Source organism: Dasypus novemcinctus, chromosome 27 (genome assembly GCF_030445035.2).
Source record: "Dasypus novemcinctus isolate mDasNov1 chromosome 27, mDasNov1.1.hap2, whole genome shotgun sequence".
Lineage (NCBI taxonomy): Eukaryota > Metazoa > Chordata > Mammalia > Cingulata > Dasypodidae > Dasypus > Dasypus novemcinctus.
The window spans coordinates 53048871-53073720 of record NC_080699.1 but is presented as its reverse complement, the minus strand read 5'-3'; the positions used below and the strand labels follow the sequence as shown (position 1 = coordinate 53073720).

Below are 24850 nucleotides of genomic sequence, written 5' to 3'. Positions count from 1 at the left end.
TTCTAAAAAATCATTATTAACTAAAAACCTGGGTTAATATTAATAACAAAAAGTAACTTCATAGTCATGAAACCTGTCTAAAAGTCAGCATAAGGTGCATATTTAAGCGATGGTAATAAAAGGTTACCTTGATTCCATTGGGAATCTTCCATTTTCATTTTAACAATGAGAAATAATTTTTCCTCTATTACTAAAATAAAATGCCTACTAATGTCTTCACAATAAAATTCTAAAGGTAAGCAAAGTACTAAGAGATTAAGTTCATTTAATATGTAACACATGGCATTAAAAATGTTTAAAGGGTATATATAAAAATCAAAAGATAAACGGCAACATTGTCAGACTCTCTTGTGCATTCAAACCAGGCCTTGAATACATTGCAGGTTGCCTCTCCATATGAGTTATTGGCTAATTTGGTCACTGACCTTTAAAACAATAAAGATCTAATTCTCTGGTCATGTTCCTGAAGTGGATGGAAACTAGTTTGCAGTTTCGAGCTCCTGCAGCAGCCAATGGTGGCTAAGGACAGCCAAATGTACAATAAATATCATTTTCAAACTGGCACTGTTTCACAGTGCCAAAGAGCACTATGCACCAGGCCAGTAAAATCTACTCCCTAGTTTCTCTCTAAGATCAATGGTACTGCAGTTTCTATGAACAGCATATGAAGAGGAGCAATAAATATCAGAATACTGTGAGTAAAGCTTAAACACATTGGTATTATGGCCCACTCCTATGGAGAGATGACATGTAAAGTACTACAAATCTGAAACTTAAAACTATTTATTGCAACTCAGAATCCTTATGCACTTAAGTAATACCTTAATTAAGTGCTGCACACCTTTATCCTGTTCTAAATATGCCTGATATAATGTTTTCTATTCTAAATCATGTACAAAAGTACATTAGACATGTTAAATTCCTAGTAAACTTCATTTTCTAAATAGTTAATAAACATGTATAAAAAGAATACCCATCCTAGCTAAAAACAATGGGGTCACCAGTGGCTTACAGGTAACCAGTTAATTAATATGAAGCTCAGCCACCCTACTGCTTTAGTATACTCTGTAACATAACAAGGCTTGCTTACTAGCAGTGGGTCACCTATTAAACAGTCAAAATTGCCAGAAATTATTCAATTAAATATTCTGTAGTTGTGATCAGTCCCACAGCTAAAAGAATTTCCAACTTGGTGCACTAATCCTGAATAAAACCAACTGTCCAAGAAAGTTCCAGTTCACCAGGAGCACTTGATGAAGCACATGAGTGCCAATCAATAAACAGCCTGAAATATGTCTGCAAAACAAAGCTAAGTACCTAATACTGTTTTATATATATATATATATACTGTTCCCCACCACTTTTAAAAGAAATGCCATCTTTGCAGGCACATATCTCTGTAATCCAGTGTCCTCTTTTAACAAACAGGTATTCCAAAATTCTAATTAAATTTCTTTTGAAATGAATATCGTATTAACCATATGAAAACTTCGTACAGCTTCATACAGAATGCCAGATCCATCTTCCTCTAGTCAAAATAAATAACAAAGTTTTTATACCTTGTTAGGTAAAGACTACAACCCATGGCCAGCAGGAAGTAGTTACAGAAAAGAGATCATCTCCCTTCAGCACCCCTTTAAAATTAAAGGTGTAAAGTCTCTAAAGGTAAAATGAAATTAATAGATGGATCTGAAGCCTGGCAAGAAATCCACATGAGCATGATAATCCCCAGAATGGCTGCTGGGGGACCCCACCCTCAGGACTCTACTGTCCAGGATGAGAACTTCTTCTGGAAAGAGGATAAACCCCAGGTGTTACCCAGGAACTTTGTCTTTAGGCCCTCACTGAGAAAGTAATAAGTGGAATAATCAATCAAAACAACAGACAGCCACCTACCTCATAACCCCAACAATAATTATGCCAAAGCTTAGCAAGTTAAGCTTGCATAAAGGGGAGAATGATATAGGCTATGGATGGGGGCTGTTTGTTTCTTCATAGGTAACCTAAGCTATGTTGTCAGAGAGTGAGAGCTGCAACCCTCCCCTTGGTAACCATGGCAACAACTCCAGTGTGGGAAGAACAATTAAGCAATGTAAGCTCTATAAACTTTAAATATTCAAGGAAAATGCACACCAAATGTGTTAAAAGAGCATGCATGGAATGTATGAAGTTCGTGCTAAAAGCTTACCTGGAATGTATGAAGTTAATGCTAAAAGCTTACTTAGAATGTGGGGGATATATGTTACTTCAAACTTGAGCACTGCAACAAGCAGGCTGGGCCACAGCCGGGTCGTGCCATCTGAAGACGTCCTTTTCTGCCCCTTTTAAGTTTTATTTTTTTAAATTCCCGAACCAGGGTACGCAGCTGGGCGAGGGCACTGCGCTGGCGCCGTGGAGCTGCGCCGAGGTCGCGGGCGCCCGGGGAGCTGCAGGCGGCGCTGGCAGAGCGGAGGAGTGGCCGGGGAGGGACGCTGCGTGCTGCCAGTGCCGCCCCCGCGCCTCCCCCGCGCCTCCCCTGAGCCTTCCCCGCGACTCCCGCAGTCTCGTCCTGCCGCCACTCCCCGCCCCCTGTAGGCTGGTGGCTGGGGGCGCTGGACCAGGGCGCTGGACCGGGGCGCTGGACCAAGCCGCGGGTGCTTGGCTGCCGGTGACCAGAGCGGAGCACGGAGACAATTTGGAGCCGAGGCCTCTCGCCCTGGGGGCAGCTCAGGCTGGGTGCAGGCCGGGCGGGGTGGCGCCTGCCCTCCCGAGGGCCGGCAGTGCGTGCAGCCGAGCTGGGTGCCCCGAGGCCCTGCCTGGCGCCCTCGCTGTGGCCCCTTCCACAGGGGCACCTGCTGTTAACCCCGCAGCCCACAGGGTCCTGGGCCCTGATGTTTGTTTTTCTTGATTCTGCAGTAAGTCCGAGGCCATGATGTGGGGTCGGGGCTCTGAAGCTGCTCCTGTGCTGGCAGCTGGCAGTGGGTCTCACGGGCTCCCAGCCCTGCTGAGCAGAACACCGGGGGCTGGGGACGACTAAGGGGTTTTTCGAGAGCCCTGATGCCTGGTGGTGGTAGTGGATCCGTAACAGTATGCAGAAACCTTTAAGTCCAATGTGTATTTTTTTGAGGGTTAAGAGGAAGGTCATTTTAAATGATGCAAAGTATTTGCTAGATGGGTGCATTAGTAGGAGATAAAAGGTGCAGAATAATCATCACATAACCCTAAATCAATCTAAAATTTAACACATGCAGGATACTCAGGATTTGCATTTGAGCAGCATGTTCTGATAAACTTCACCAGATCCTTTTTAATATGGAGCATTCTGGAAATTATTGAAAACTTGCAAACATTTTTGACAATGTAAAGTAGAAAATTGTATGATTTTAAAGCCTTTAGAGTGATGTACAGCTGCTATCTTGTGGCTTAAGGTAATAATTTAATGATCCTAAATAAGAACTTTTGGAAAAGTTGTGGAGCTAAAGTAATGTTTTTCATATTACTTCATATTTTTATTTTTAAAGCAGATCTGTAAGTTCTCTACATTAATTACGAGATGTTAAAAAGGAAAAAATAAAGTGGAAACAAGATAACCTAGCATTAATTTAGACAAAGTGATAGTCTAGCAGGCATCTGACAGTTCCTAGCTTGGAGGAGGGCTCAAGCTGTGTTCTTTAGAGCAAAGTAGTCATCTCTGTGTTCTGGGATGTTCACTATTCTAGGAGGAAGAAGGATGTTGGTAAACTTTGTCATAGCTTTGGAAGTTGTAATGTATAGAACATAATGAACAGAATATTTAAATTGCTTTACCCTGAAACACATCAAGCCCTTTTAAAGACTTGATAGGGAAGCCATTGGAAATGGAAACATCCAGCCTATCACTAGCACTGTGTGATTTAGATAATATTACAGAATGATGAGTGTTAGGAACGTAGTATGGTTTCAGTGAGAAAATAAGTTGGATAGTCTCATGCTTGAATAAACTTTATTCTCCTAAGTGGGAAATAAAAATGTGGTGAAGAATGTTGTGGGAAAATAGTAGGAACATGGTTTGAAGTTGAAATGTTTCCATAATGCAGACAAAAAGTGCAGGCTTAGGAACACTGGGCCTTGATTAGATAGAACAACATCTGACCAGCATGAAAAAGTGTTTGCATGATGAGGTGTATGAACTTTGTATGACCTGTTCCTTATTATTGTAAATGTTGTACCCACTCCTTATTATTGTAAATAACAGTCCCCTTGTCCCATCTTTATTTCCTCTCTTGTGTCTCTCTTCCTGCCCTTTTATTTCATAAGTTCTACATTGCCTTCCCTTCGACCCAACCTTTTGCTGAGCCAGTCTCAGCAACTGGTGCCCAATGTGGGGCTTGAAGGGAAGAAAGACTGCTTCAAGCAAAATCAAAGTTGTTGTAATGGGCACAGAGCCCCAAGTGGTATAGAAGACCTTCCAAGTCTGTGGTAAGTAAGGGTACTTGAGTATTTTTGCAGGGTTACAATGGGAAACAGAGGCAGTTCAGCAAAATATCACCCATATATATGTATCTTGAAACAGTTTCTCACCACAGGAGGAGCTAAGGTCAATGAATCTTGTATTTTAGAAAAATATTGTCCATGGTTCCAGCAACAGGAAGTTTAGAATTAGAAGACTGGGAAAGATTGGGAAAAGAATTTAAAAAATTACAAGTACAAGGTGTTCCATTCCCTGTTACTATTTGGCCCACTTTGATTATAATTAAATCTGTTTTGGAACCCTTGCAAACAGAAGAGAATGAGGGTAGATACTGTGATGAAGTTCCTCCCACTGAATCTTTTTTTTTTTTTAATTTTTTAAAAGGTCATGTTTATTTTTTTCCCCCTTTTTTAATTTTTTTATTTTTTTAATTGATTTTGTAAAAATGTTACATTAAAAAAATATATATATATATATGAGGTCCCATTCAGCCCCACCACCCCCACCCCACCACTCCCCACCCAGCAACACTCACTCCCCTCATCATGACACATCCATTGCACCCGGCAAGTACATCTCTGGGCATCTCTGCACCTCATGGTCAATGGTCCGCATCACGGCCCATTCTTTCCCACATTCCATCCAGTGGGCCCTGGGAGGATTTACAATGTCCGGTGATTGCCCCTGAAGCACCATCCAGGGTAACTCCAAGTCCCAAAGGCGCCTCCACATCTCTTCTCTTCCTGCCTCTCCCCATATCCATCAGCTACCATGTCCACTTTTCCCACTCCATTGCCACCTTTTCTCTGTGGGCCTTGGATTGGTTGTGTCCATTGCACCTCTCTGTCAGGAGGAGGCTCAGATTCCACATGGATACTGGATGCAATCCTCCTGCTTTCAGTTGTAGGCACTCTAGGTTCCATGGTGTGGTGGTTGTCCTTCTTCAACTCCATCTTAGCTGAGTGAGGTGAGTCCAGTAAATCAGATTGTAGGAGCTGGAGTCTGTTGACGCTCAGGGCTTGGCTATCATATTGTCAGTCCAGAGATTCAAATCCCCTAAATATCTCTTAAACCCCAACACCAACTACAATTCCAGTAAAGTAGGATGAAAGTCTTATGAAAAGAGATCCCATCTGAGTCCAGTTCCATCACACAGAAACACCAGCTCCAAAGAAGAGCCATCTGACTTGGCAGTGAACCCCGTCTGCCATGACCATAGAACCTGTGGGTCTCTTTAGCCCTCAAAGGAACCAGTACCTGGGGATTGTATCTACTTTATGTGTCTCTTAGACTCTGCTCAGTTGTGCATAAGGGCAATCCTTCTGACAGCTCCACTCTTTTTTAGAGACTTGTAGCCATATAAACTCATTTCTGCTTTCCGTTTCCCCCTTACATTAGGTCAAACAGCATTTTAAAGTCATGTTATTATATGTAGACAGGAATATTCTGCTGATCTGCATTGAACCTTTAATTCAAGGTCATTTTCTAGTTCCATCTTCAGCTGGTATTTGGTAGTGATCCCTCGGTGCCAAGGAGGCTCATCCCTGGGTGTCATGTCCCACGTTGCCTCCCACTGAATCTTTTGATGATACTAAATCTAAAGTTGTTTTGCCTTCTGCTACTTCATTAACTGACTTTAGAAAGTAATTTTCCCCTCTGCAGACACCACCTCCCCCTCCCCCTTCTATACCTGGAAACTCTCAGCCGAAGTTACCAGCTTTCCAACAGGGTGTTTTACAGGCTAGAAGGGAGGGTGATTTGGAGGCATTATGAATGACCTTTCCGGTTACCATATGAGAAAGAATAGCTCCTGGAGTTGATCCTCAAAACCTCAGTGGAGTTAAATTGTGCCAGAATATAGGGATAGAGGGCTGCCCTGCTACAATGATGGCTGAAGTTATGGCAGAGATGAGAATCAATAAGAGGTTCTTTGGAAAATGATTTAATTGTGGAAAAATTGGTCACAGAAAAAAAGATTTTTGGAAAAGGTCTGAGCAAACCCTTAAACTCATGCTACAAAAACAGAAAGGGGGAGACAGGGAGACACCACAGGTACAGTTATACAAAGCATTATTCACTTTTAATTTTCTTAACTGTGGAACAACCCTGGAAGGGCAATAGCTGAAAGGCATTTCCAAACCAATTCTAAATCTCAAACCCAAACTCTGAAAAACCTTTAATTGGATGGAATGATCCACTGACAAATGAATGGTTGACAGGGAAGCTGTTAACTTGGGGAAGAAGGTTTGCTTACATTTCCCTAGGAGATGGAGAATGTCCTGTGTGGATACCAACTGGTTGGATAAAGCCATACCATGAACACCAAGAGCTGATGAAAGTTCCCATGGGACCTAGAACCTTCAGTCATGCTGATGGAGAGACTGATGCTGAAAACTACATGGCTGGGTCCCATTCTGAAGACTAGAGCAGCTTCCCCTCCTACCTGGGGGTGAATTAAACATCTGAGTCAAGAAGCCAAACAATAGCTGGAAAAGGAGGAAATGCCAGTTACTGCTCCCAACTTGCTAGTAGCTATGTTAGCTATAATAGTCTTTGCTATTATTCTTACAAAAAGTGCTTAAGCATGAAAAAAGGTTTATAGGAGTATTAATAGCAGCTATTATGGGCATTATTGTTGCACCCATTCCTTATTATTGTAAATAACAAACAGCTGCTTGTTAGTTCCTAAATAAATACAATGTGGAAACTTGGGTTGAGGCTGTCAGTTCCAGAAGCTGGGAGTCCCCTGGTCGCACCTTTATTTCCTCTCTTGTGTCTCTCTTTCTGTCCTTTTATTTCATAAGTTCTGCATCACCTTCCCTTCAAGCCAGCCTGTTGCTGAGCTGGTCTCAGCAGAAGAAGAGTTATTATCAGGAAAGTTGCTAGAAAAGACTGTAATTTGGAAGTTTGATGCTTGATTCAGGAAAGGAGGGAGCAAAACATTTGAGCTTCTGGAAGTTATCAAAGTGTGGCTTTTTTTTTTCTTGAACAGAAATGTTTGATTAATATATAATTGGCTAATGCTTTATCAAAATATACTTGGTACAAGGGTATGCAATTTTGTCTGCTGTGTAGGTCAAATTAAATTTAGATAAAATTTTATTTTAATACCCTTTTTATTATGCTTCCTTTTGAATACTTAAATTTTTCTGTAATGATTTATAGCAATGTGAAAAAGAAAGGGTTATTCTTTTGAGGGAAACATTTTGCTATATCATGCAAAAAGTTTATATTGCAGTGCTTTAAGATAAGTTTATAGAAAAAATGTTGTGGAAGCAGAGAGATTCAATGATCGTGTATGGAAGGCCAGGTCTCAGTAATAATTTTGGGAAGGAAAGTTTATTAACAGCTAGCCAGACTCGGGAACTTTCCTTGTTCTAAAACCCAAGCCCTGAATAGGATCTTTGGTTTTCTTTTATACAGAAATTGGGAGTTAAACAGTGGTACTTATATGCAAAAGGACTTTTTGTTACTTTCTTAGAGTTTTAAGTGTTTTATCTGAGTATCAGATAGGCCTTGAGTTAATACATATTCTCTAGTTAAATCTGAATTAACACATACCCCCACACATATATCTTCCACATTCCAGGTAAGCTTGAATTAACATATTTAGCCTACACACACAGCCCAGGTTATTAAGAAACATACAGCCCACCCCACACAGCTCATATCATTCCCCTCTTTATGCAAGCTTAACTTGCTAAGTTTTGGCATCACTATTGTTGGAGTTATGAGGTGGGCAGCTGTTTGTTGTTTTGATTGATTACCCCACTTACTAATTTCCCAGTGAGGGCCCAAAGACAAAGCCCCTGGGCAAATATCTAGGGCTTTTTCCTGTTTCCAGAAGAAGTTTTTGTCCTGGACAGCTGAACCTTGGGGTAAGGGCCCTCCAGCAGCTATCCTGGGGGTTACTGGTGCTTATGTGGATCTCTTGCCAGGCTCCAGATCCATTTATTGATTTTTATTTTCCCTTTAGAGAGTTTACACCTTTAATCTTAAAGGGGTGCTGAAGGGAGATGATCTTTTTTTCTGTTGCTACTTCCTGCCAGTCATGGGCTGTAGTCCCTATCTGATAAAGTATAAAAACTTTGTTATTTTATTTTAATTGGAGGAAGATGGATCTGGCATTCTGTATTAAGTTGAAGTTTACACATGGCTAAGATGCCCATTCTGAAAGAAACAATCTTAATTAGAACTTTGGGAATACATGGTTTAAGAGGACACTGGATTACAGAAGTCAAAAAGGTTAGGTACCTGCAAAGATGGCACCTTTTAAAATTTGGTGAGGAACAGTATATATACATACATATATATAAAGTTACTTTATGTTCTTTGTTAACTCTACAGAGAGATTGTAATAGTCCATGGGATTAGGCATAAATTGTTAATATTAGTTCTTATGGTAGAGGAGAGAAATGAGAAGAGGTCTTTCTCTTTTCAGTTAAGCCAAAGGAGATGAAAAGAGGCAAGGTTGATTTTGACATAGACATTACTTAGCTTTGTTTTTGAAGACACATCCCAGGCTGTTTAATGACTGGCACTCATGTGTTTCATCAGGTATTTCTGGTAAACTGGTACTCTTGGGTAGCTGACTTTATTAGGATTAGTACATGAAACTGGACTTTTTTGTAAATAGCTGTGGGAGTGATTAGAAATACAGAGTAAAGTTTCTTAATTTTGGCTTTAATCGAGTAACTCCCAATAAATTCCCTGATTGTTTTTATCAGGCTTTGTTCCCTGAAAATCCATTTGGTCAAGCTGGACAGGGTATTTTTCTCCAGATGAGTGGCTTGGTGAAGTTCATGAAGGACTTTCCATTGCACTGCTCCTGTCAGGTGGACCTGAGTGTCTTTAACAAGCCACCCATCAGCCTCCAGGGTGAACTCCAGGCTAGCTGCCCTGGTTGGTTTATCCTGGGTGTACTGTGGAACTTCAAGTACTGGTACAGGTGCTGGAATAAGGGGTAGGAGAGATGCCTGGGTTTGTGCTGCTGCTTTAGCAGATGTATCAGCTCAAGCATTTTCCTTTGCTATAGCAGTGTTTTTTTCTGATGCCCTGGACAATGCATAATTGCTAATTTTTGAAGTAATGGTACAGCTTTTTCTAAATCTAGTATTTTCTCTTTATGCTTAATAGGTGACCCACTGTTAGTAAGCAAGCCTTGTTGTTGCCACACAACAGAGTGAGCATGAAGGACAAGGAGAGCATACTCAGAGTCTGTGTAAATATTAGCCCATTTCCCAGCTGCTAGTTTTAAACTTCAGGTAAGGGCAATTAGCTCTGCTCTCTAGCTGAAGCTCCAGGGGGAAGAGCATTGGCCTCTATGGTTTTAGATTGAGAAACCACTGCATGGCTTTTTTTTTTTTATTCTTTTTTTAATAAAACTGCTTTTATCTATGAACCATTTAATGTCTGGGTTGACATCTTTTAAATCTGGCCAGCTTGAGTAGTTTTGGTTAAGAGTTTCAAGGCAAGAGTAGAGAAGGGGTCCTGCAGGATCTGATTTTGGGTCCTCCATCAGTAGCAGAGTCTGGGTTGAGAGTTTGACACACTCTTATTTTTAGTAATTGAGCCTCCTATTAATTAACTGGCTACCTATAAGCCACTGGTGGCCCCTGGCTTTAAGCACATCTTTTACCTGGTATGAGGTGAAAACCGTGAGAGGTTGGCTCCAAGTTAGTTTGGTGGCTTTTTAGATTAAAAGGTCTGTTGGCCCCACCGTTCTCAGGCAAGATGGCCATTTCTTTATCTTATAGATATATTTATTAACTACTCAGAAAATGAAGTTTACCAGGATTTTTAGCATGTTCAGTGTACTTTTGCACATGATTTAGAATAGAAAAGATAACACTATAATCATCAGGCATATATCTAGAACAGGCCGAAGGTACAGTACTTAATTAATGTATTACTAAATGCATGCTTTTTCTTGAGCTGGAATTAATAGATTTAAGTTTCAGGTTTGCAATACCTTACGTGTTATCTCTCCACAGGGGCAGGCCATAATTCCAATTTGTATGTAAGTTTTACTTGGTGATTATGGCTCTGCTTGGTATGTCCTTCACACAGTGAGCAAGCCACAGCACTGTTGAGCCTAGAGAAAAGCTAAGAAGGTAGTTTCCAGTATTTTACTGGCCTGGTGCATAGCACTCTTTGGCACTATGCCAGTCTGGAGGCAATATCCATTGTACATTTGGCTATATTGAGCCACCGTTGGCTGCTTCAGGAGTTTGAAATTGCATTGTAGTTTCCATTGACTTTAGGAGCACATCCAGAGATGTAGTAGACACCTTTATTGTTTTAGGGGTCAGGAACCAATCTAGCCAATAACTCACAGGGAGAGGCAACCTGCAATGTATTCAAGGCCTGGTTTGAATGCACAAGAGAGTTTGACAATGCTGAAGTCTGTCTCTTGATTTTTATATACCTTTTAAACATTTTCAATGCAATGTGTTACATATCAAATGACTTTGCTTACTTTTACACTTTTACCATGAAGACATTAGCAGGTATTTTACTTTAACAGTAGAGGGCAAACTATTTTTGCCTATTTTTAAAATGAAAACTGAAGATTCCCAATGGAACCAATATAACTTTTCATTATCACCACTTGAATATGCACAGTGAGGTGATTTTCAGACAGGTTTTATTGCTACGAAGCTACTTTTTGCTGTTAACATTAATTTAGGTTTTTGGTTAATAATGGCTTCTTAGAATAGAGCCATTTAAATGCTTCAGTTTGGAAAATGTTTTTATAAACTCTTTATAATTGACCACAAGCACAGGCTGGCAAATTTACCTTTGATTGCAATTAGCAACTAATGGAATTTACTTTATGTATTTAAGAGAGGGCATACTTACATTTCTTTAATTTAATTTCATTAAACATGAACTTACAGCTTTTATTATTTTAAAGATCCAATACCTATAATGTTAACTTATTAACCTGGTATCCCATAAACCAAAGAGATAACACTTAAGCCAAGTAAGTTGAAATTGTTATTGTTTAAATAAAGAATGTTGTTTTCCTTTTTCTTCTTTTTACTTACTGAAATTCAGTAATAGGAACAGCAGCTACCCTTATTTAAGGTTGCCAGAAGGTTTAAAATGGGGAACCACAGGAAAATCTGACTACATTCTCCAGCCTAGAAGACAGAGTTTCAATTTGCCAAACCCAGAGCTTTTACAAAGAGATGGCCCTGGAGGCTGGACAGGTTAAAGAGCTCAGAAAAACGTTTTTAAAAGAATTATTTGTTAGTTTGGTATTACTATCCTGATATATGAAAATATTCACAGAGTACAGAGGCAGGCCCGAATAGTTTGACACAGAAGCACAACTTAGTTATTTAAAACTTTTCCCTTTTTTTCTATAAAACAAGTTTAATTGTAAAGCATATTTGAAAGATTTTTCTGAAGGCTTTCTTTTGCTGGCATTTTCAGATTAGGGTTCACCATTTCCCCCCTTTGTGGCTCTTTTTAATTAATGACTTTTACCAAAATGTTTTTAATGCTATGATACATTTTTTTCTTTGCTTTAGAACTGTACACAGAGGCAAGGGGTGGGCCAGACCCACAGTCACTGTAAGCCAATGTAAATTGAGTTTATGATTACCATCACAATAGTTGAAGTCTAGAGGTGAAATTAGTTATAAAATAACTATAAGTTTAAATTATTATTATTAAATTAAGCACTAAACTTTTTAAAAAAGATTTATTTCTCTCCCCTTGCCCCCCCCACCCCAGTTGTCTATTCTCTGTGTCTATTTGCTGCGTCTTCTTTGTCCACTTCCATTGTTGTCAGCAGCATGGGAATCTGTGTTTCTTTTTGTTGCATCATCTTGTTGTGTCAACTCTCTGTGTGTGCAGCACCATTCCTGGGCAGTCTGCACTTTCTTTCTTGCTGGGTGGCTCTCCTTACGGGGCATACTCCTTGTGCTTGGGGCTCCCCTATGCGGGGAACACCCCTGCATGGCACGGCACTCCCTGCATGCATCAGCACTGGGCATGGGCCAGCTGCACACGGTTCAAGGCAGCCCGGGGTTTGAACCGCAGACCTTCCATGTGGTAGACGGATGCCCTAACCACTGGGCCAAGTCCACTGCCTAGATAAACAGCCATAAACAGGGGTAACTTAGTTTAAGATTACTATTACAATAGCTGAAATTTAGGCTACATTTACTCCACTGTAATAATTCCAGTTATAAATTTGTGTGTATATATATATATATATATATAAAGGTACTTATACAATGATTTTAATTTTTAGTTTCTAGAAAGGTTTTACTTAAAATTAATTTGGGTACCTTTATCAATTATGCAATTAAAATAATTTATTAGTAATAATTCTGTGCAGTTTTTCCACCTTTTTCAGTAACTAAATAAATTTTACTCACGGGTTATGAATTAAATTTACCAGCAAGACGGTATTGACATTCAAAGAGTCATTTCCAGGTACCTTTTACCATCATCCAACTTGTAACAGGTAAACTTTTAAATTTGATTTTCTAGGCACAGGCAAATTGACAAAGTTAGGATTTGAACATAAAATTTAAGCACAGGGAAGTGGACTTGGCTTAGTGAATGGGGCGTCCATCTATCATATGGGAGGTCCGCAGTTCAAACCCTGGGCCTCCTTGACCGGTGTGGAGCTGGCCCATGCACAGTGCTGATGCACACAAGGAGTCCCCTGCCATGCAGGGATGCCCCCTGCATAGGGGAGCCCTACATGCAAGGAGTGCACCCCATTAGGAGAGCCGCCCAGTGCAAAAGAAAGTTTGGCCTGCTCAGGAATGGCGCTGTACACATGGAGAGCTGACACAACAAGATGATGCAACCAAAAGAAACACAGATTCCCGTGCCACTGACAACAACAGAAGTGGACAAAAAGAAGTACATGCAGCAAATGGACACAGAGAACAGACAACTGGGGTGGGGGGGAAGGGGAGATAAATAAAAATAAATCTTTTAAAAAAATAAAATTTAAGCACAGATTAAAACAAAAGAATTTTATTCCTTTGTATTTCCAGGGTATTGGGAGATAGGCTGCCTAAATTTTAGTGTGAAATTGCCAAGGTAAATAGTTGCGTTTTTTTTTTTCCTGCAGTTTTTTATGACTATTGTCTGACAGTTTCCCAGTTAAACCAACCATCAAAAGGCTATTAAGTGATTAGAGGTTCGTTGTTCTAGTTAACAGTGTCTGGATTTTTGAGGCAATAGGTTTGTGTGCTTTTTGCTAGACAAAGGCACTTTACCAGTTTTACAGTTTTAAACCCATTTCAAAGCATTTTAACACAGACCTGTAAAGAGATCCTGGCCTGTGACCATCCTGGGGAAGGAATTTCCATTGCATTCATTTTGGCTCTGCCCAGTGCCTTTTTAGTCCCCATCCTCAGGTAGCTGGGTGTGGTTAGACAGGAATGGGGTTTACAAAGTCATAAGCCCTTGACTCTCTGCCATTGCCATGCATCCCGTTAGGGGAGGGGGTGGGAGAGGGCAATGGCAGTAAGTCCCAGGCTACTAAAATGGGTGGAAAAAGCTTCCTAGGGCTCAGCACTTTCCTGGGGGACCTCTGTCTTGGCAGGGCCATGATTTAAGCTACTGTTCTATGACCCAGCCATCCTGACTGGGGCCAGATTTAATAAACCTGGGTGCACAGCACAGACACAGACATGGAAAATTCCCGAGCACGCACACATTCAGAGACTACAATCTGCTTTATAAACTACTATCATTCCACTCCTTTGCCAGTGGCAAGGGAGGGCTCCAGCTTAACCAAAGTTTACTATTTCACACAATCACACAATTTAACATTACCATCTGAAGGCATGAAAACACACACCAGCATCGAATAAACAGAAGCACAAAGCCCATCAATCTGACTCATAATTTTTATTCCTTAAACACCAAACTTTCAACATGACTTTTTATTTTTTAAAGATTTATTTCTCTCCCCTTCCCCCTTTTGGCCTGCTCTCTGTGTCCATTTGCTGTGCATTCTGCATCCACTTACATTATCTGGTGGCTCTAGGAAACTGCATCTCTTTTTTGTTGTGTCATCTTGCTGCATCAGCTCTCTATGTGAGTGGTGACACTCCTGGGCAGGCTGCACTTTTTTCTTGCTGTGTGGCTCTCCTTATGGATGCACTCCTTGCACATGGGGCTCCCCTACATGGGGGACACCCCTGCATGGCACTCCTTGCATGTGGCAACACTGCTCATGGGCCAGCTTGCACACAGGTCAGGAGGCCCTGGGTAATGAACCCTGGACCCTCCACTTGGTAGATGGATGCTCTATCAGTTGAGCCACATCCACTTCCTCAACAGGACTTTTTGCTTACCCTTGCTCTTTACAAAGGATGCTTATTTGCATTCCAGCACCAAAACAATGACATTTCTGGCTAAACTTTTCCACTGTTTAACTCATATTTATTTATTTATTTATTTATTTTTGAATACTTGTCATTTTATTAGCATAAACCCATCTTGGTTGGGGGGTGCCTAAAATTGCCAGTTTTTTTTTTTCTGCTGCAGAATAATTTCTTTTTACTATTATTTTTATTTTTTTAATTCTTTATTTTTTAATATTACATTAAAAAAATATGAGGTCCCCATGTACCCCCACCCCCCTCACCCCACTACTCCCCCCATAGCAACATTCTTCTCCATCATCATGACACATTCATTGCATTTGGTGAATACATCTCTGAGCATCGCTGCACCTCATGGTCAGTGGTCCACATCATAGCCCATCCAGTGGGCCATGGGAGGACATACAATGTCCGGTAATTGTCCCTGCAGCACCACCCAAGACAGCTCCAAGTCCTGAAAACACCTCCATATCTCATCTCTTCCTCCCATTCCCCACCCCCAGCAGCCACCATGGCCACTTTTTCCACACCAATGCCACATTTTCTTCAATTACTAACAACAATAGTTCATGAATAGAATATCAGTAAGTCCACTCTAATCCATATTCTATTCCTCCATCCTGTGGACCTTGGATTGGTTGTGTCCATTCCACATCTATGTCAAGAGGGGGCTTAGATTCCACATGGATGCTGGATGCAATCCTCCTGCTTTCAGTTGTAGGCACTCTTGGCTCCATGGTGTGGTGGTTGACATTCTTCAACTCCATTTTAGCTGAGTGGGGTAAGTCCAATAAACCAGAGTGTAGGAGCTGAAGTCTGTTGAGGCTCAGGGCCTGGCTATCATATGGTCAGTCCAGAGATTCAGATCCCCTGGGTATATCTTAAACCCCAGCACCAACTACAATTCCAGTAAACTAACAGGAAAGACTTGTGAAAAGAGATCACATCTAAGTCCAGCTCCAACACACAGAAACACCAACTCCAAAGAAGGATCAACTGACATGGCAGTGAACTCCATCTGCCATGATGATAAAACCTGTGGGTCTCTGTAGCCCTCAGAAGAACCAATGCCTGGGGTTTTATTTCTTTATCGGTCTCTGGGACTCTGCTGAGGTGTGCATAAGGGCAATCCCTCTGATAACCTCCCAGCTCTTTTTTAGAGACTCATAGCCATATAAACTCATTTGTCCTTTCCATTTCCCCCTTGATTTAGGTCAAAAAGCATTTTTAACTCCTATTATATGTAGACAGAGATATTCTGCTGGTCCAAGTTGAACCTTTTGTTCAAGGTCATTTTCTAGTTACGTCATCAGCTGGTACTTGGTAGTGATCCCTCGGCACCAGGGAGGCTTATCCCCGGGAGTCATGTCCCACGCTGGGGGGAAGGCAGTGAATTTGCATGCTGAGCTTAGCTTTGAGACTGGCTATATTTGAGCAACACAGCGGCTCTCAGGAGGTAACTCTTAGGCACCCTGCTGCTTTAGGCCTTATTCTTATTTCAGGTGCACAGGCTAACAAGCATAGCCATTAGTATCAGGGTCTCATTGTTGGACCTTCCTTCTTTTTTGGTCTTTGCCTTTGCACTTGGGGGATTGTTGCTGTTCCTTTAGAGACTGTGATAGAGCTCCCCTGGCTAGAATCTCAGCACTCCCTCAGCTGTTGTTTTTAATTGTTTCCACTATGAAAATATCCAAACATTTTTATCTACCCTGGATATAGGCCCTGTAGAACTCCCTGCCAACTATTTGTCCCCTGTCAATAACATCCCACACTAGTATTCCTCCGCTGCCCTTGTTGAACCTCTCTGTGATCCAAAACTTCCTGAAAAGTGAAGCCCAATATATTGCTAGGTTCCCTTAATAGTAAAATGGAATATAGCGATGAGCCTAAAGGTTAGATATAGAATACATATTAATTTGGAGAAATTCTACATTCTATCTTTTTCTTTTGTTTTTTCTAATTATTAAGCTTATCTTCACAAGAGTCTTAGATCACAGTAATTCATATATACAATATACAGTACTCCCACATATCCAACATAAAACCTTTTCCCTTCCACAGCAATAATCTTTTAACATATTCATACCATATTTACTGAAACTGATGTACAGATATTGAGACAATACCTTTCAATCAAGGTAACATTTGTGTTTGCGTTGTGGTTTATATTTTAGACTATGCAATTTTCTAAATTTTTAGTTATCTTATGTTTTACATTATGGTTTACATTTTAGCCTATCAGCCTATATATATTTTTGGTGTAATTTTACATGTCTTATATCCTCCCTTGCATACTCTTGTGAAACACTTCTATTGCCCACACAGTTACATTGGTTCCATCTATTCAATACCTATTTCCCCCTCCACTTAGGGCCCACAGTGACAGTCAATCTTCATTGCTTGAAGAGCCATGTTCAGAGATGCTTGCAACAATGTTGAGGTCTTGACATGCTGAACTGCCCTAATGCCCTGGGAGCCACCATTTCTCTTGAGAGATACAGTTCCCTCTATTTAATGGCCTCAGTCCTCCCCAGGACGTGGATATACCCTCACTCAAATTATGGGTCTCTACCCAATGATATAACCCACTCTGGCAAAATGAGCATTCACATATTCCCTAGGAGTCTGTCCTGTGTCAGATTATCCCCTGTAAGTATCTCAAACAGGTAACTTTCCTTATTATATTTTTGAAAAGGTTTTCTCAGCATTATACTCTCAAGAACACCTGACAATCTCCTATGTTCGTATGTTGCCCCACCCTCCCCCCAATTTCTTGGGCAATATTACCCATCCTCCCACCCATAGCCCCCTCAAGCCCACAAAGCCCCACCCAAAGGTAACCCTATGCCCCCATTTTATCCCTTCCATGTACACATACTTAACCTCCAGCTTATCATAGACTTCACCCATGTAGATGTCAGTTTATGTCCTTCTTCTACTCCCTGATTTCCTGTAAGCCTATCATCCAGGCTCTAGCTCTCTGAGGCAGATTGGTTTACTAATTTCATATCATTGAGGTCATGTAGTATTTGTCCTTCAATGCCTGGGTTGCTTCACTCAACATAAGGTTCTCAAGATTCATCCATGTTATCACGTGTGTTTGTAGTGTACTTGTTCTTAAAGCCGAGTAGTATTCCATTGTATGTATATACCACATTTTATTGATCCAGTCATCTGTTGATGGGCATTTGGGTTGATTCCAACTTTTGGCGATAGTGAACAATGCTGCTATGAACATTGGTGTGCATATATCGGTTTGTGTCCTTGTTTTCAGTTCTGCTGGGTATATACCTAGCAGTGGTATTGCTGGGTCATATGGCAAATCTATGGTTAGTTTTTTGAGAAACCGCCAAACTGTCCTCCAGAATGGTTGGATCCTTCTGCATTCCCACCAGCAGTGGATGAGTGTTCCCATTTCTTCACATCCTCTCCAGCATTTATATTCTTCTGTTTTTTTCATAGCTGCCAATCTTATGGGAGTAAGATGACATCTTATTGTAGTTTTGATTTGCATTTCCCTGATAGCTAGAGATTTGGAGCATTTTTTCATGTGCTTTTTAGCCATTGTATTTCTTCTTTGGAGAAGTGTCTGTTTAAATCTTTTCCCCATTTTTAAAATGGGTTGTTTATCTTTTTATTTTCAAGATATAGGAGTTCTTTATATATGCAACTTGTAAGTCTGCTATCCGATATATGGTTAACAAACATTTTCTCCCATTGTGTAGGCTCCGTTTTCACTTTCTTGAGAAACTCCTTTGAGATGCAGAAGGCTTTAATTTTGAGGAGGTCCCATTTATCTGTTTCTTCTTTCATCTGCTCGTGCTTTTGGTGTGAAGTTCATGAAGCCATTTCCTATTACAAGGTCTTGTATATGCTTCCCTACACTGCTTTCCAAAGTCTTTATGGTCTTGGCCCTTATATTTAGGTCTTTGATCCATCTTGAGTTGATTTTTGTATAAGGTGTGAGTTGGTAATCCTCTTTTATTCTTTTACATATGGATATCCAGTTCTCCAGGCACCATTTGTTGAATAGGCCATTCTCCCCCAGTTGAGAGGGTTTGGTGGCTTTATCAAATATTATATGGCTATATATATGAGGTTCTATATCAGAACTTTCAATTCAATTCCATTGGTCTGTGTGTCTCTCCTTATGCCAATACCATGCTGTTTTCACTACTGGAGCTTTGTAGCATGTTTTGAAGTCAGGTAGTGTTATTCCTCCAATTTCGTTTTTCTTTTTCAATATGTCTTTGGCTATTCGGGGCCTCTTTCCTTTCCAAATAAATTTCATAGTTTTTCTAGTTCCTTAAAGAAGGCTGTGTTGATTTTTATTGGGATTGCATTGAATGTGTAGATCAGTTGTGGTAAGATAGACATCTTAATAATATTTAGTCTTCCTATCCATGAACAGGGAATATTCTTCCATTTATTTAAGTCTTCTTTGATTTCCTTGAACAGTCTTGTGTAGTTCTCTTTTTTACATCTTTATTTAAGTTTATTCCTAGGTATTTCATTTTTTATTGACTATTGTAAATGGTATTTGTTTCTTGATTTCCTCCTGAGCTTGCTCATTTTTGGTGTACAGAAATGCTACTGATTTTTGTGCATTGATCTCATACCCTGCGACTTTACTAAACTCATTTATGAGTTCTAGAAACTTTGTTGTAGACCTCTCAGGGTTATCTATGTATAGGATCATGTCATCTGCAAATAATGAAATTTTGACTTCTTCCTTTCCAATTTGAATGCCTTTTATATCTGGTTCTTGCCTCAGTGCTTGAACAAGTACTTCTAAGACAATGTTAAATAGAAGGGGAGAGAGTGGGCATCCTTGTCTTGTTCCTGATTTAGAGGAAAGGATTTTAGAAATTCACTATTGTAAACGATGTTGGCTGTGGGTTTTTCATATATACTCTTTATCATGTTCAAAAAATGTCCTTGTATTCCGATCTTTTGGAGTGATTTTATCAAGAAAGGGTGCTGTATTTTGTCAAATGCCTTTTCTGCATCTAAAGATATAATCATGCGATTTTTTTCCTTCATTCTGTTTATATGGTGTGTTACATTGATTGATTTTCTTTTTTTGAACCATTCTTGCATCCCTGGAATGAATCACACTTGCTCATGGTGTATAATTCATTTAATGTATTGTTGAATACGGTTAGCAAGTATTTTGTTGAGTATTTTTGCGTCTAGTTTCATTAGAGAAATTGGTTTGTAATTTTCCTTTCTTATGGTGTCTTTGTTTGGCTTTGGTACTAGGGTAATGTTGACATTATAGAATCAGTTTTGTAATGTTCCTTCTGCTTTGATTTTTTGGAAGTATTTTTAGCAGGATTGGTGTTAGTTTTTTACAGAATGTTTTATAGAATTCACCTGTGAAGCCATCTGGCCTTGGGGCTCTTCTTAGTTGGGAGGTTTTTAATGACTGATTCTATCTCCGTACTTGTGATTGTTTTGTTGAGATCATCAACTTCTTTAATCAATATAGGCTGCTTTTGTGTTTCTAGGAATTTGTCTATTTCCTCTGAATTGTCATTTTTGTTCGAATATAGTTTTTCAAAATATCGTCTTATGATAGTCTTTATTTCTGTGGGGTCAGTGGTGATCTCTCCTTTCTCATTTCTTATTTTGTGTATTTGCATCTTCTCTCTTTTTTTCTTTGTTAGTCTCACTAAGGGTTTGTCAATTTTATTGATCTTCTCAAAGAACCAGCTCTTGGTCTTGTTTATCTTTTCAAGTGTTTTCTTATTTTCTATTTCATTTAGTTCTACTCTTATCTTTGTTCTTTCTTTCTTTCTTCTTCCTGTGGTGTTACTTTGTTGTTGTTTTTTACTAATTCCTCCAAATGTGCAGTTCTTCAATTTTTGCTCTTTCTTCTCTTTTGATGTATGAATTTATGGCTATAAATTTCCCTCTCAGTACTGCTTTTCCTGCATCCCATAAGTTTTGGTATGTTGTGTTATCATTATCATTAATTTCACGGTAGTTATTAATTTCTTTTGAGATTTCCTCTTTGACCCACTGTTTTTCTAAGAGTGTGCTGTTTAATTTCCATATCTTGGTGTGAAATCTGGGCTTCTGGCCCTTGCAGATTTCCAGCTTCACTCCACTGTGGTCAGAGATATTATTTCGTATGATTTCGGTCTTTCTGAATTCATTAAGCCTTTCTTTGTGGCCTAGCATATGGTCTGTCTTGGAGAATGATCCATGTGCACTTGAGAAAAATGTATTTCCTGCTGTATTCGGGTGTAATGATCTGTATATGTCTATTAGATCCAGATCCTCTAATATACTGTTCAAATATTTTGTTTCTTTAGTGATTCTCTTTTGAGATGTTCTGTCCAAAGTTGATAGTGGTGTATTAAAATCTCCCACTATAATTGTAGAGGCATCCATTCTTTAACTTAGTTTTTCCAGTGTTTGCCTCACATATTTGGAGGCGCCCTTGTTAGGAGCATATTTATGATTGTTCCTTCTTGAGAGATTGCCCCTTTCACTAATATGTAGTAACCTTCTTTGTCTCTCAATTGTTTCACATTCAAAGTGTATTTTGTCTGATATTAATATGGCTACTCCTGCCTTTTTTGGTTATTGTTTGCTTTTAAGATTGTTTTCCAACCATTCGCTTTCAGCCTCCCTGAATCCCTGGGTCTAAGATGTGTTTCTTGTAGACAGCATATAGATGGGTCATATTTCCTTATCCAATGTCCCAGTCTCAATCTTTTGATAGGTGGGTTTAATCCATTGACATTCAGTGTTATTCCTTTCAAGGAATTATTTGTGTTAGCCATATTTTGATTGGACTTGTGTTTGTCATATTTTGTTTGTTTGTTTTTTCTTCTCTTTTTGTCTTTTTTGTTGCTCTTATACTCTCCTCCAACTCTGCCTGTCCTGTTTTTCCCTTTCTTCCTGCAGAACTCCCTTTAGAATTTCTTGAAGGGGAGGTATCTTGTTGGCATACTCTTTCAATTTCTGTTTCTCTGTGAATATTTTGAATGCTCCATCAGTTTTGAATGCTAGTTTAGCTGGATAGAGTATTCTTGGTTGTAAATTTTTTTCTTTTAGTACCTTGACTATATCATACCACTGCCTTCTTGCCTCCATGGTTTCAGATGAAAAATCAGCACTTAATCTTATGGAGCTTCCCTTGTATGTGATGGTTTTCTTTTCTCTTGCTGCTTTTAGAATTTTCTCTTTGTCTTGAGCATTGGATAATTTGACAAGTATATGTCTTGGGGTTCATGACGATTGGGGTGTGCTGTGCTTCTTGGATATGTACATCTGTCTCTTTCAGTAGATCTGGGATGTTTTCAGCCATTATTTCCTGCAACACTCCTTCTGACCCCTTTTCCTTCTCTTCTCCTTCTGGGATGCCTATAATATGTATGTTTGAGTGTTTTGCATTATCATTGAGGTCCCTAAGTCCTAGCTGGGTTTTTTCTATCTTTTTATCCACCAACTCTACTATCTGTTTGATTTCCGATGTACTGTCTTCCGTATCACTAATTCTCTGCTCTGCCTCTTCTAGTCTGCTGCTATTTGCTGTGAGTGTATTTTTGATTTCTTGAACTGTGGTGTTCATTCCCATCATATCTGTTATTTTTTTTGCGTATGTCTGCAATTTCCCCTCCAAGTGTTGTCTTCATGTTGTTAACCTCTGCCTTTACTTCATTAAATTTGTCAGTGATATATGTTCTGGGATCTTTAATTACTTGTGCGAAGTTCTGCTCCCCTTCCTGATTTTTAGTTTGTTCATTGGATTCAGCCATGTTTTCCTGATTACTGGTTTGGTTTGTAGATTTTTGTTGCTGGTCATCATTTTATCTTGATGGGTTTAATCAGTTCCTTAACTTCTTTGTCTAGTCTTGGAGATTAATTAGCTGTTGTTTTTGCATAAGTGTTATATCTTCTTTTTGTTACTTTGTTCTTCTTATTCTAATTTCTTATTGCTGGTTGAGTTCATGTTAAAGGAAAGTATTAGGGCCAGGGAAAGGCAATTGTGTAAGCAAGGAAAAAGTGTAAAGTAGTATTGGTGATAAATGTTAACAGAGCAACAATATGAGATCTGGGAGGATGGATATTAGATTCATGTAAGTTGTGTAGAGTTATAGCAGTACGTGGAGTACATATAATGAGGTAGTCGAGTTAATATGGAAGGAATATAGTATGAATTAAAAAGCTATTGTTTTCATGAGAGAGGGAAAGAGAAAAGAAAGGCAATAGTTTCAAGAGTGGATAAAAGACAGAAAACAAAACAAAGGTATTAGAAATTAAGAGTTAGACACTTTGTGGCTCAAAGAAAGGGAGGTGTAATATAGGAGAGACAGTAGACGATGGGGGATATCAAGTTGTAGGGGAGAGGGGATAGTGTAGGTAGCCAAAATCAATTCACATAGAAATGAGGCAGCAGAGGATGAGGATACCCAGCAAATGTGAGGTGTTCCCTGCAGCACCTATTGTATAATTAAGATAAAATAAAATAAGAAGAAAATGAGGGACAAGAGAGAGAGAGAAAAAAAAAAGAGAAGAAAGGAAGAAAGAAAAAGGGGGTGGGTAAAGGGTGGGGAACAGGCAGGGAAAAGAAAAAAAAAGATATAGAACAACCACATCAGCAACAACAACAACAAAAAAACCCTAAATAACTGAAAAAAAAAAGACTTTGGGGGATACGCTGGGAGAAAAGACTAGGAGATAATGCAACGTTAGCAATCAGGACATTAAAAATAAAAAATTAAGAAAAAAGAAAAACAAAATAGAAAAGAAAAAACGCGAACATTGAGGGCTAGGACATTCAAGGAGCTTAGATAGACCTCAGGGCATGATGGATTCAGGGATGGAAAGTCTGAGACATTGAAGACTCAAGAGGTGTGGGTCTCTGGGTTGTGGGCCACCAGGGTTTAGGGGACTCAGACCTGTCAACCTCAAGTCCGGATAACAGGGGCCTGGGAGCACCGCAGTGCAACACAGCCTTCAGGGATTCCTGCAGCTGGGTGCCAGCCCTATGGGTGAGGTCACATCCACAAACTCTATCCTGTGTGTCTGAACCCCGCAATTCGCTCACTCATTGGGGTCTATTCTGTGGCTGTATCACCAATTCGACTTCAGTACACCTCCCACCCTGTAAGCCCCCGGAACAGCCACCTGGGGGCGCCTCTACACTGCAGCCAATTTAATGACGCAGATCAGTAGCTAGGCCCGGGGGTGGGGCTCCAGCTGGAAATGCTGATTTATCAGAGTCCAAAACCAAAATTCACACGCTTCGCAAAATATTCCCCTAATCGGCTTCCAGACGTCTCCCACCCTGCCAGACCCTGCAACAGCCTCCTGGTGGCATCTCTTTATTGCTATCAATTTAAGTCCACTACAGATCGGCAGCCGGGCTTGGGGGGGTGGGGCTCTAGGCGGAAGTGCTATTATTTGTTTGTGCAATCAAAAATTCCCCGCTTCACAATAAATCTCCCATTTGTCTCCCCAAATCAGTCTGCAAAGGCCTCCTGTCCTGTTAAACCCCCAATAGCCCGATTAGGGCTTATGAATTCCCCAGTACTGCAGAGCCTCCAGAAATTGCCACTGCAGCACCGGTGCCATGGCTCCACCCACCCCAGGAGGGAGCGGCCCGCACGCAGCTCCCACCTCCGTGTAATAGAGTCTCTATTATATCTTATAGAGGAATTTTCTCTGTTACCTTCCCACCAAATCGATGTCCAGACACCTCCTGCCCTGCAAAAATCCTGAAACAGCCTGGTCCTGAAGAACCTCCAACACTGCCCAGCTGCTTCTTTGCAGGAGATATTATCAGGTATGCTCACTCAGCCACCATCTTGTCCCCTCCCCATTGAAGTTCTTAATGAACTTTGATATCAGTATAATTTCTAAGATTGTATTTTACAAATATAGACATGTTTATATAATTGTTATGAATACATTATTTTCACTTCATTGAACCCTCTAGTAGTATATACCATAACTATTATATTTTAATTGAAAAAAAATCTAGCATTAGTTTTGCTTAAGATAGTCATAGGCATTTAAACATTTTTATATTTTATGG

The 24850-nt window shown here is 40.0% G+C and overlaps 1 long non-coding RNA gene across 1 annotated transcript in view; it reads left to right on the top strand.

The window, feature by feature from the left end:
* LOC131273022 (uncharacterized) overlaps positions 1-24592 on the top strand; it is a 111080-nt gene extending 86488 nt beyond the window's left edge. Inside the window, exon 3 of the long non-coding RNA XR_011647601.1 lies at positions 24467-24592. This is a non-coding gene — a long non-coding RNA (uncharacterized lncRNA). The remainder of the gene's footprint in view (positions 1-24466) is intronic.
* The last annotated feature ends 258 nt before the right edge of the window (positions 24593-24850 follow it).